Here is a 12,518-nt window from a genome sequence, read left to right on the forward strand (position 1 = left end):
TTAGTGTGTGTGGGCGGGTGGGGGCGGGGTTGGTTGGCTAGTTCCCAGCACCAATAGAAGGGGGAAGGATCAATGGGAAATCAGGACCCTGAGACTGACAGTCCCCAGGGACAATGGGGAGAGGCCAAAGCTCCAAGTTAGCTGCACTGACAGGCCAGGCAGTGTAATGAGGGAGTCACCAGGCCAGGGGGTCCCATCCTCCATGTGAGCTGGAACTGCCTGGGCGAGAGTGGGGCAGAGCTAAGGAGAGAGCAGGAGCCCGAGAAGAGCCAGGGAGCAGAGCTGTGCAGGTGTAGTGCCAGAAACTGCTACATGTAGGAATTTGCAACCTGTAGCAGTCACTGATACCTGAAGTTGTTCTTATTTGCTGACTTATCCTAACTGGCTAAAACTTGACAGTGGTTTCTCTAGGAAAGGCCAGTCCCTGGCCCCTTGGTCCAGACATCCTCCTTCATATCAGGCTAGGGTGACCAGATGTCAAAGATGAAATATCAGGACATGGGGGGCGGAGCAAAAAAAAAAACCAGAGGGCCGCCCCGCCGCCAAGCGGCAGTGGCACAGCCCCATCTCCAACCAACTCTCGGCTCCAACCTTCGCTACACCCCCAGCTCCCCCATCCCCTCACTCCTGGGCCCAGCCTGGGCTCCGAGCTCTGCAGCCGAGCCATGATCCGGGCCCTTCCTGCAGCTCTCGGGCAAGGGGTGAACCAGGCAGCTCCCGGCAGGAGCGTGTCCACCCCATGTATGTCTCTGCCCCCCACCCACCTGGGCCCTGCCTGCTCCATGCTGCCCCCAGCCCCATTGCGCTGCCCCGCAGGCTGCAGGGCTGAAGCAGCTTCCGCACTGCTCTCCCGGCCATGGCCATGGCCTGTGTGCAAACCTGGGAGGAAGGAAGAATGCCGCGTGCTTGGGAAAGAGGCAGAGCCAGGGCAAGGATTTGGGGAGGGATCCAATGGGGCAGTGAGGGGGTGGGGCTGGGGGCAGGGCCAGGGCCAGGATTTGGGGATGGATCCAATGGGGGAATGAGGGGGCGGAGTTGGGGGGGGGGCAAGTATCCCTCCAGACCATGCCTGTCTGTCGGAGCAGAGGACAAAGTTATTTGTTTGTCCAGGGTCCCGACCAAACATCGGTTGGGACGCGGGACAAACAAGCAAATATCAGGACAGTCCCGATAAAATCAGGGTTCAAGTTGAGAATCATTTCCCATTCCCGCTCTGCAGGAGGGTAGACTTTTAAATGCGCTGTCTGTGTGACTGCACATGGCTAAGCAAAGAGAACAAACCCCAATCCCCCCCGTGCTTTGGGAGCCAGGTTTGTGGTGGGAATTTTGTGGTTCAGATGACTTCACACCTGGGCATTGTGATTCTTTACCAGTTTCTCTGGCATTGGGGCATTTTTGTGCTCACAGCTGTGATGGCCGAGTGGTTAAGATGTGGGAGTTGAAATCCAATAGGGTTTCCCTGTGCGGGTTTGAATCCTGCTCCTAGTGAGTCCTGTGTTTTAGCCAGTCTCTAATCCCGGCAACACCTCTGTACAACCCCCTGAGATACTCTCAATTCTCTCCCCACCCCAAGTAAATCCTGTTCTGCTCCTTTCATAGAGATCCCTGGGGCACCACCTCACACTGTGTCCCTGAGGGGTCAGGCAAACTCTCAGCACCTGAAGCCGCTGGCACTCACCTGATGCCCCATAGATCAGCCATAGCCCTGGTTCTGCTCCTCTCTCTAGAGTGCGAAAAGAGCCAAGTCAGCGACTTCATGGGAGCTATGGGGCTGCAGAACCAACAGAGAAAAAATAGGTGCTCAGCACCCATTGACAGCCAGCTCCTCCTCCACACTGCAGGCCTTGCTGACAAGCTCCTCCTCTTCCCTTTCAGTGCCTCCCACTTGCCAGTGATGAGCTGTTCAGTGGGGTGCAGGAGGCACTGGGTGGGGAGGGGAAGGAGCAGGGACAGGAAGAGGTGGGGGTGGGAGAGGAATGGGGCAGGAAGGTGCAAGAAGGGAAGAGATGGGACAGGATGGGGTGGGGACTTGGGGGAAGGGGTGTAGTGGGGGCAGGGCCTGGGGAGGAAAGGGGGGGATTTGTCCCATACCCCAGACCCCTCTAGGGCCGGCCCTGAAGGGAAGGACTGACTATTACAGTGGTAATAAAACTGACCAGCATTGCGGGGGAGGCTGAGGGAGATCCGCACTCATCAGGTCTCTTCTCTCCCCCACGGTGAGCCAGACACTGCTCTCTCCTGACTCTCACTCTAGCATCTGGACGCCAAGGAACCATATCCCCACAGGAAGTTCATTGAGTGTCCCTGTGGTGCTGGGGGGGCTGGCGCTTCTGCTGGCTCTGGGGCTGGCAGGGGGGTTGATGTCTGCACACTCGCAGCTGCCAGGCCAGAGGGGGCACTTGGGACCTTACCAGACTGGCTCAGTGAAGACGGGGGGTTGACAGAGCAATACAGATGCTCTCCAGAGCACGGAGCCGCATCCGCCCATGCAGCCAGGCAATGAGCATTTCCCACAGCCTGGAGCCAAGGGGGAGGCAGCAGCTGCTGTTCCAGCTCCTGAGGGACAGGCCCTGTCAGCCAACGGACTCTTCTTACTCACCTCAGCTAATGGTGCCGGGTTCCTCTGGTGGGGGTGTGGAGCAGCCGTTTGTTTTCCTGTCCTTTTTATGTGCAACTGCTGACAAAAACATTCCAGATAGAGAAGCAACTGGCCAAAATGTTTTCACACAGGTTCCAAAGTAGCTCAGTTGGGAGAGCGTTAGACCAAAGCTCTAAAGACCCTTGGTTCAATCCCGGGGTTTGGCAGGCCTTGTCATCTCTCTTTATGCAGGGGATGTTTTCTGGGAGCACAGCAGTGCCTGCACCCAAGGTGAGTTCCTGAGCTTGGGCTCTGCAGTAGGAAAACATAGAACAGGCTTCTGCCCCTAGATGGCCCACCTCAGCTTTAATAATGAGAACTGTCTTTCCCAACATGGTAGGAAGAAAGTGAGGCAGGGTAGCCCTCAGGAATGGTGCCAGAGGGCTGCTGGGCAGTGACAGGCAGGGATTGGGGATGGAAGCTCCTCTGTGCAGCTGAGCAATGGCAGTACCAGGGAAGGGGCATCTGTTAAACTGACCCAGCACACCTCTCCTCCTCTGGGCACCTAGAGCAGAGGCAGCTGGTGCTGATGGCTCCAAGGGAAGGCTTAAAAGCCACAGAGCAACTGAGGTCAGAGCTAGAGGAGGGCAGGACCATGCCTTTGTGTGGCCTTCAGACAGGCACAAAAACACTCAGCCAGGCTGCTCCCTGCCATGCCAAACACCCACTGAAGGTCACCAGCATGCGGGGCAGCTGCTGATCCTCTGTGGATAACATCATAAATTGGTAGGAAAGCAGAGCCAGCCCCCATGGTGAGGCCTCTGACTGGTCCCACTCAAGGTGCTCACTTTTGCAGTGGGGCAGGAGATTTTACCCCAAGAGGCTTTTCCCAAGCTGGCGAGAAGCAAAGAAACACCCAGGCTCTGAAGACGCTATATAGCAAGTACCCTCCAGCACAGGGTCAGGTGCATACGCCAGCCCGGGCAGTCACCCACTTTCTTTGACAAGTCAGAAAGGGCAAAGGCTAGACTGGATGCACTTGGGGCTCATGCCCCAGCCTTTGTGACACCCAACCCCCAACTCCTTCCCGGGGCTCTAGCTGAAGCCAGAGTATTGGCCTGAGCAGCCAAGAAGAGGTTCCAGCCCTGAAGGGAACAGGACTTTCAGCACAATGGTAAAACTGCAGAAACACAACCACCAAGGGACTCCAACCCTCAATCTTTTGATCCACACTCAGACACCTTATCCATTAGGCCACATGAGGGTTCTCTAGAACTTTTTTTGCCTCCCTTTTGCCTACCTGCTCGCTCTTGTGGTGAATGGTGAAGATGGTTTCAACAAGCCCAGGCAGCTCAGTTGGTAAAGCATCAGGCTCTTAATCTGAAGGTTCAAGCCCCTCTCTGGGTGCTCAGGTTTTAAGTGGCCTTGTGTGCCAGGAGCCAAATGATTCCTGGTGCTGTCCACCAGCCACATGCAGATTCCCAGAATCCATGGCCATTTCCTGGAAAGGTTCCTTTCCTCAGGAATCAGGAGAGAGGCCACATCCACAGGAACAGGCCTAGAACAAGCAGTCTCTGGCTGGCAGGAAGCGCTGTGGGGCCAGGTGCCGAGAAAGCTCAGAGGGAGAGCAGCAGAGATGAGGGGAAGAGAGACAGAGAAGCAATGAGTACAGAGGGCAAGTGTACAGGGGGTTCAGGTCCGGCTATTGTGGGGAACTTCCCTGGTTTATACATGACCCTGGTGCAATTAGCCAGAGAAAGGATCTCAGTCCCCACCCCCGTACCAGAGGCCTGCCTGACCCCAAAGATGCTCTTTCTACTCTCATGTGTGGCAGAGTCCTTGTAACCCCAACAAGGCTGGGCCCAGGAATCCTGCTGAGAAACCAATACTAGTCTGGTTGGGGAATTTGGTTTGAATGTATTATTAGTATTCTCTTCTGATTTCTGAATCAGTTCAGCTCAGTCTTTGTCCTCCAGGTGTGTTTCCAGCTGTTGAGTTATGGGGGAGAGAGGCCAAATCATGGTGTCTCTACCCTTCTTTCATATTTTCTTCCAGCTTGTTAGGAAGCTCCTTTGCTAGGATGTGAATCAAGCAGTGTCCATCCTCACAAGGCAGACTTGTACAAACCATATGATCATTATATGAGAGTGGTGAATATGGGGCTTCCAGGGTGCTGCTTTGAGCACAGTGTGCCACACCTGGGCATCCATTGCAATGGAGACGTACCCTTAGAGTCCAACTCTCCTGGGATAAAGATGGCAGCAGGGCTGGCCTGGCTCATCTGACTTGGGCTCATGGACGTAAAGCTGAGAGGCTAAAAACTGTGGTGCAAATATTTGTGTTCACACTGAAGCCTGGACTCAGAAACCCTCACCCCTCATGGGGCCTCAAGCCCATATGTCTGCACTGTAATTTTATAGAGGTTTGGAGGGAGTTTAGCAAGTGGAAATAGTAAAACTGCATTGAGGGGAATGGACCACTGACCTATCAGCTCTTAACACCCAAACTTTTAGTAACTCTATTATCAGTGCCTGTGCGTGTAATTTAAACCATAGGTCCATCTAGTTCTGAATCTTGTCTTCTATCAGTAGCCAATGCCCGGTGCCCCAAAAGCCACTCCCCAAGGCACCACTGGGAGTTGAATCCAGGATCTCCTCTTTACAAAACAGGTACTTTAACCACCTAAGCCATGGTACCTGCTGTTACTTAAAGCACCGTGTCTGCCCACACCTAACTGTCTGCCAATCCCCACTGGGTCCTGACAAATGTTGCTCGTGTTTGGCTTCTGTAAAGCAGAAGAGCAGGTGAAGTTTTGCTCCCAAGATGTGTGTGTGATTCTTTGGACAGATCTACACTACAAAATTAGGTTGGTGTAATTACGTTACTTAGGCTGGCAATGCAGTATATCAACCTAATCCCAGGGCAGAGAGTGGCTCAGCTCTCAGAACTTTCTGGAACTATGAAAGGGGAGGGGCCCAGCCTCTGTAGCAGGAACGCAGGGCAGGTGAGTTCACAGTGGGCATTATGGGATACTGGTAGAGGCCAGTTATGGTGATATAATGAACAGCAGCAAAGAATCCTGTGGCACCTTATAGACTAACAGACGTTTTGGAGCATGAGCTTTCGTGGGTGAACAGCAGCATTTACACTGACAATTTGTCACTTTAAGTTTGCTGCACAAAGCTCTAGGCCTCTCGTCGAGGTGGTTTTATTTTGTCACCAAAACAGGGCAGTTTTGTTGCCAGACATGGCATTGCAGTGTGTGCACTAGCCAAAAGCTGCTGACCAAGGGAGCGTTGTGTGTTTTTCACACACCTGAGCAATACAATGATGCTGAAATAACTTTGTAGTGCAGACCTGGCCAAAGAATCACACACACACACACAGAGCTTGCAAGGAAAAGCTCACCTGCTTCTCTGCTTTGGAGAATCCAAACACAAGCAAAGCTTGTCAGGCCCCAGTGGGGATGGCAGGGAGTCAGGTGTGCACAGACACTGTGCTTCAACCACAGGTGGGCACCATGGCTTAGCTGGTTAAAGCCCCTGTCTTGTAAGCAGGAGATCCTGGATTCAACTCTCAGTGGTGCCTTGTTGATTAACTCTTGAGGCACCTGCTATTGGCTACTGCCAATGGACAAAACACAGAGCTTGATGGGCCTTTGGTCCAGCCCAGTATGGCAGTTTAAATTATACTCACAGGCACTGATAACAGAATTACTGGAAGTTTGGGAGTTAAGAGCTGATAGGTCAGTGGTCCAGCCTGTCATAGATGAGCCCCACCCTCTGGGACAGGGGCAGGTCTGGGCTCTCACACCAATTGCTCATTGTGGCTGTCAGAATCTGTGAGCAGCTCATTTAGTTTGCATCAAGGGTTGAGCACTGCTTCATGCACCGTGTGTGAGAATGAAAATCCTAAACCACCCTTTGAAATAACGAATGCAGCAGGACATGTTATTGTCACTGCCCCAAAGCAGACAGACCAATGGAGAAATGCCACTGAGTCCAGCGTATTACTCCACTGCCATTTTACCTTTTTTGCTTGCTAAACTCCCTCCCAACCTTGAGGGCTCCCAGAGCCCGATATTGAGCTTGAGCTGAGATGTCTACAGTGCAAATTTACCACCCCACGGCCAAAACCCTCAGGAGCCTGAGCTGGCACAGGACAGCCTTGGGTGTTTCATTGCAGTGTGGACATAGCCGAGCATTATGTCTACACTGCCATTAACACACCCAAGTCACTATTCTCAAACCCTGAGTCAGTTGATTCAGGCTTGTGGGGCTTGTGCTGCAGGGTTATAAAATTACAGTGTAGACACTTGAGCTTCAGCCCAGCCTCCGAGACCCCACAAGGAGTGAGGGTTTCCAAGCCTGGGCTCCAGTCTGATCCCCAGGAGCCCAAATCAGATCATCCAGGTAAGCGGGATTTTATCACAGTATAGATGCCCTCTTAGGATATGTCTACATTGCAATGTAAGCCTAGGGTTAGCAGAAGTCATGTCAGCAGCCCCAACACATAAACATAAACCACGAGGAAAAGACCCACCCCGAAATAAGCTGGGCAGTGTCCTTATCCCTACGGTTTGTAGGTCCAGCAACCAAAAGTCCTTAAATATGAGCCCCCCCGTTACTCCACTCACAGCTGTTGTCCTTAGTCAGTGCAAGCCCAGAGGTGCCTCTGTAGAGTTCATCTGCCATCCTGAGTGGAAAAGAGGGAAAATAAGAAGGCACCGTACATCACTGTCTTGTCTAGGAACTCACTCATCCCTCCACTGCCACCCTGTCCTAAAGTTGATTTAACACCTAAATTTTAGTATTGGGACCCCAGCCCACTTGGTCCTGGAACCCTTGTCCCCTGCCTACCAAGTGCTATTGAATTGAGGGTGAGTCCCTCTATCGGGGTCTGCCAAGCACAGCTGTGCTGCCCTTGATTCACACAACAAGGATAACAACTCTTTCTTTCTCCTGTCCCAATAACAAGGAGCCTGGGAATCCAACACGAGCCAAAAGTGATCATTTTGGCAAGCAATGCAACATATTTCCAACGCACTGTAAAATCCACATTCAGACTCATACATGAAACCTTGCAAGAAAATCTTCCTGAGGGAGTCTGAAGCACCTGCTGCTGGAGGGAAGGAGGGAGCTGTGGTTTGGGATTGAGGGGCACTGGGAATAGGAGGGGCCTGTGCGTTGGGATTGAGGGGCACTGGAAATAGGAGGGGGCTGTGGGTTGGGATAGAGGAGAAAGGTGAAGAGGAGTAGGCTCTGGTTGGGAGTGAGGAGCAGTGTGCATAGGAGGGGCAGTGGATTGGGACTGAGGGTCACTGGGAGTAGAGGGGACATGGGTTTAGGCTGAAGAGCATCATCATTTGGGGATCCAGCAGGATAGAGGAAGGCCGCAGGTGATTCTAATTCCTTAGAGATATTCTGTTTTGTTTTCTGTGTGTGCATGCAGGGGAGGAACATGCTGTGTGCCCAGAGGCCTTTATTCCTCCAGGCTGCAAGGACAGTGAGGATGTTAGGAAGTTGCCCCTTCAAACCCACACACACAAAGGCCCTTCTTAGGAAAGGCACAGTCTTGAAGAGAAAAAGTAACACCAAAGAGGACATCAGAAGAACAATGTTTAAAGATATAGTGAGTAGTTTATTATCTGACCAGGTACTTGAACCCTGGACCCTCAGATTAAAAGTCTGACATTCTACCAGCTGAGCTAACCAAGCTCACAATAAAAAAAGTACAAGTTATGCAGAGAAGAAACTGGTCAAGAAAAAGGAAAATGGATACAATATGGGAAACCTGCTGCTCTGTCTCTCTTCCCAGTCCTGGCCTGGCCTGGTATTAGTGCAGGTTAAAAAGACAGGGAAATATTGGCATCTATCAGCCTTTCATAGCTGTACAAGACTCAGGCACAGTACAGAGGTGCCCATCTGCAAGTGCTGAATGGTTGGATTGGCTAATGCCGCTTGTAGACGTGCAGGGCACACTGGGATATACAGCCAAGTATCCATCACATCATTATTTCAGAGGGATAATGATGGGAAGGTTCACAATTGACTCAGTAGTTGCATACAAAGGTGCACATTTGGCGGTTACATTGGGAAATTCTGGCTCCTTCTCAGGCTCAGGTTGGCTACCTCGGTCTAGATGTAGAAGTTACAACATTGAAACTTGAAAGAGGGACCAATTTCCCCATCATTTCCCACCTTTACATCCAAACACGATGACTTTCTGAATGAGCCCTCCTCGCTCAGCCAGAAGATCTTGGGGTGGGTGTAGGAGTCACTGGATAAAATTCTCTGGACTCTGTTCTGAATCAGGTCAGAGCAGAGGTACCTAGTGATCTAGTCTGGCTGTAAAATCTATATATCAACCCCAAATATGGTGTGAAATTAATCCTCAGGAATGGCTGTTCCCCACCCAGACCCAGCAAAGGGCTTTCCAAGGAAGGGGGCTTTTGAGGAAGGAAAGAAGAAAGATATCCTTCTCTCCCTGCAGGAACTGGGCTCTTCACTTTGGACAGAAAGGAGGGGAAGGAAATGGCCACATGAGGGCAGCAGAACTAAAGAAATGAAACACAACAGGCTTCTGTGCACATTGATTCTGCACAGTGAACGAACCTGACTCCTGTATCATGAAAAGCCAAAAAGCCATTTCTTTGTACGACAGGGAGAAAAGAGTTCCAATCATTCCTGCCCATTTACTTTTGAATTATTTTACATTATAAAGAAAATTGTAACAAAATTAGTCTGAACTTGAGCTGCCTGTTATTAAAAGCCTGTTCCCCAATTCAGTTCCAACTGCCCTGCAAGAAACACCCCCAGGTCCCTGCTCACCCCAGGAAGAGGAAAAAGAGAACCCCCCACTGGACACTGTCCTTGGCTCCAGGCTGCTGTCCCAGGGTGTGTGTGGGGACTGATTGTTTGCTGCTGAGGAGGGAGCCAGTAGAGGCCTCTGGTGCTCTGCTCCTAGCATCTGCCCAGCCCAGGTTGTCCTCTGCCTCAGCTGCTGCTCCCTGCCTGCTCTAGAGTCAAACAAGCAGGGCTCCCAGGGGAACAGAGGCTGGGACAGGGCAGCAGCCTGGGTTGGGCTGGGAAGGTGCTAGGAGTTCTCGTTCCCTGAGAACTGGCCCAGCTCCCTCTCAATAGCAAACAAACCAATTCCACATCCCCTCCCCAGAAAAATCAGCCTGAAGCCAAGGGCAGCAGGGGATGATTGCCTTTAGTTCCCACCAAGGCAGGAGAGAACCCACGGCCTTTCTAGCAGAGCTTATGGAACTGACGTGGGGAAACCAGACTTTAATAACAGGCAGCTCAAGTTGAAACTAAGTGTTTTTAATGATTTCTACAACATTAAATAACCCTTCAATTGTAGTGTCATTATCCATAAAATTGCTTCAGCCTTACAGGTTCTCAAGTACAAAACTAAACATCTCTTCAAATCCAAGGAAGTGGAGATCAGTCAATCTTCAGAGTCATCTCACATAAAAGAATCATGTTGTGGTACATACTGGCCCCATCATGTGGCCATCGCCTTTCCCTCCTAACTGTTAAAAGTTTTAGTATTTTGCACAGAAACTTTCTTCCCTCAGGAGAGACCTGGGAACCAGGGCTGCCAGCCAGACAAACACCTTTAAGAGGAAGCGTAATCTGTCAAAAAATGATCTCCCTCCTTCAGTTCAGTGACACTCTGAAATGTTACTTATCAGGGCAGAGCCGGAGGATTGAAACAGCTACATCAAGCCTCTGTGTAGCTAGCAGGAGTGAACACAAACACTCCCTTGTATCTGAAGAGATGTTTAGTTTTCCCCTTGGTAAACTACAAGGCTAAAGGGAAAGGTGATGGTGGTGTCAGATATAAAGAGTGAAACATAAAACAATCATCATAGTTATGCCCATAGCAACTGTAAATATTTCTAAATTCTTCTTATTATCATCAGTGTATTATTTTCTCTGTCATCTAGACATTGACTAGACCTTGAACAAGAAATTTGGATCTTGACAAAATAATCAACTACCTCTCGTTAAGGCAGTGGACTTGACACCCACTCGGGTGTCTCCACGCAGGTTCAAGTACTAACAACAGTGGCATCTTACAGCCATAGCTTTTAATCAGGGCAATACATTGATACAAATTCCTGTTAAATCATTTCTCAGCCAGAGTCCATCGCCCACATTCCTTAAGACACTGGGGCACCATGTGGACGTTTCATTTCCCTTCTCAATTTCACACAGAGGCACAATTTCCTTTGCACAGATCCAATAACAGTAAAACCTCCCTGTGTCTCTTGTCTGAGCCAGGGCATTCGATTCCAGTGAACCCTTCTCTCCTGCAATGGCAATGGTCAGACGGAGGGGACATGGTCACCTGCAACCCTGCCAGGGAGATATTGGCTCGGCTCTTTCTTTCTGCTGCTGTTGTTAGTCCATGAAACATCAGGGATGGAATGCAAGGCAGAGCTCACACACCAATCCCCTGAAACATTTCAGTGCCCCAGAGAAATCCTCCCCCCGGCTATTGGAATGATATGGTGGAGATTTGAATTGGAAAGGGACTGTCTGAATTGTCAGTGTGAGGAATGAACAACAATCTATAGCAATGTCGTTAGCCACAAACACACTAATCATGTTCCAGCTGGAAGGAAAATGGGCAGGAACTCTTGCTGTTCACCATGGACACACTTACACTAATGCACAGCCGTGAGTGTGCTGGGGAAGCTGGTCTGAGCCATTTGAAGTGACACTTCTGTGAGAACAGAATTACCATATAGGGCAGCAACTGTTCATGAAGTAGTTGTGGCCGAGTGGTTAAAACGATGGACTAGAAATCCATTGGGGTCACCCCACGCAGGTTTGAATCCTGCCAACTACGAAAGCATTAGTGTGCTGTCATTACTGCTGTCTTAGTGCCTGACCATTGATGAAGCCAGATCTGGTCTCCCTTTGAGGCTGGCTGTGTTTAAAATACTGCTATAGCACTGTGGAGTAGACAGCTGCTACAGTGAGGGAAGAGGTTTTCCATCCCTGTAATAGCTGCATTGGCAAAACAATCTTTCCTTTCATTTAGCACTATCTAAACATGGCTTAGGTCAGCTTTATTATACTGGTTCTGGGGGGTTTCACACCCTGAAAGACGTACTTGTTAGAGGGTTTATCCCATCACCCTCCCATTCCCTGGTCCTTCTCACGTGACCAGAGAGCAGCAATGCATGAAGCTCAAAGGTGCAAACAATTCAATGTTTATTGGGGTAAACTTCCAGCAAGCAATGATTCCAGTTTCCTTCCTCAGGATCCCCCTTCCCAGCTCTGACACCACAGAGGCTTGCCTGTGTCCCTGTTCCCCTTCCCTGTTCCTATTCCCCCCCTTAGCAAAACATAATTCCAATTCCCCTACCCCAATTCCCATTCGCATTCCCCCCATTACTTCCTGATTGACTGCAGACTATATAGTAAAACTTGAGTTCTGCTTAGCTCTATCTTAACCAATCATTTTACTGACCAATCCTAACATATTGTAACATGATTATCTAACCAATTATATCCCACCACCTTAATTGGTTTACGCAAAACAAATTAATTATACAGCAGACAGAAACGGTTACAGAACCAGACAGAGATTATACAGACACGTAATAGGAAAGTGGGGACTACAGTGACAGAACAACAAAGAAATGAGGATTTCACACCCCAGCTGTTGGTAAGTGAGTTGTTCCCAGAAAGGATGCTATCATAGTAGAGGTTGTGGGTGCTGGTTGCTTAACTGTCTGGCGCACAGGGCAGGATTTTCAGGTTCATCATTACTCTCTCTGAATGCCAGCACCCATCTTTTGTTCACTTAAAAAGCGAACAGGGAGATTCCAACACTGCAGAACTCATGGAGCTCCAGGAAACGTGTAACTTTAGGTCCGGGTGAGTGTATCTAAAAATCAGCTGTGCTGTAGAAGGTC

At 50.2% G+C, this 12,518-nt stretch overlaps 1 long non-coding RNA gene and 2 other non-coding genes across 3 annotated transcripts in view; all 3 read left to right on the forward strand.

Moving 5' to 3' along the window:
- Positions 1-12,518, forward strand: part of LOC127041002 (uncharacterized) — a 150,899-nt gene that overhangs the window by 31,227 nt on the left and 107,154 nt on the right. The gene's annotated exons all lie outside the window — the stretch shown is intronic.
- TRNAF-AAA (transfer RNA phenylalanine (anticodon AAA)) lies at positions 2,733-2,805 on the forward strand. The gene has a single exon. It is a non-coding gene; the product is annotated as a tRNA-Phe (tRNA).
- TRNAS-AGA (transfer RNA serine (anticodon AGA)) lies at positions 11,362-11,443 on the forward strand. Its single transcript has one exon. It is a non-coding gene; the product is annotated as a tRNA-Ser (tRNA).

Source organism: Gopherus flavomarginatus (assembly GCF_025201925.1).
Source record: "Gopherus flavomarginatus isolate rGopFla2 chromosome 13 unlocalized genomic scaffold, rGopFla2.mat.asm SUPER_13_unloc_1, whole genome shotgun sequence".
Lineage (NCBI taxonomy): Eukaryota > Metazoa > Chordata > Testudines > Testudinidae > Gopherus > Gopherus flavomarginatus.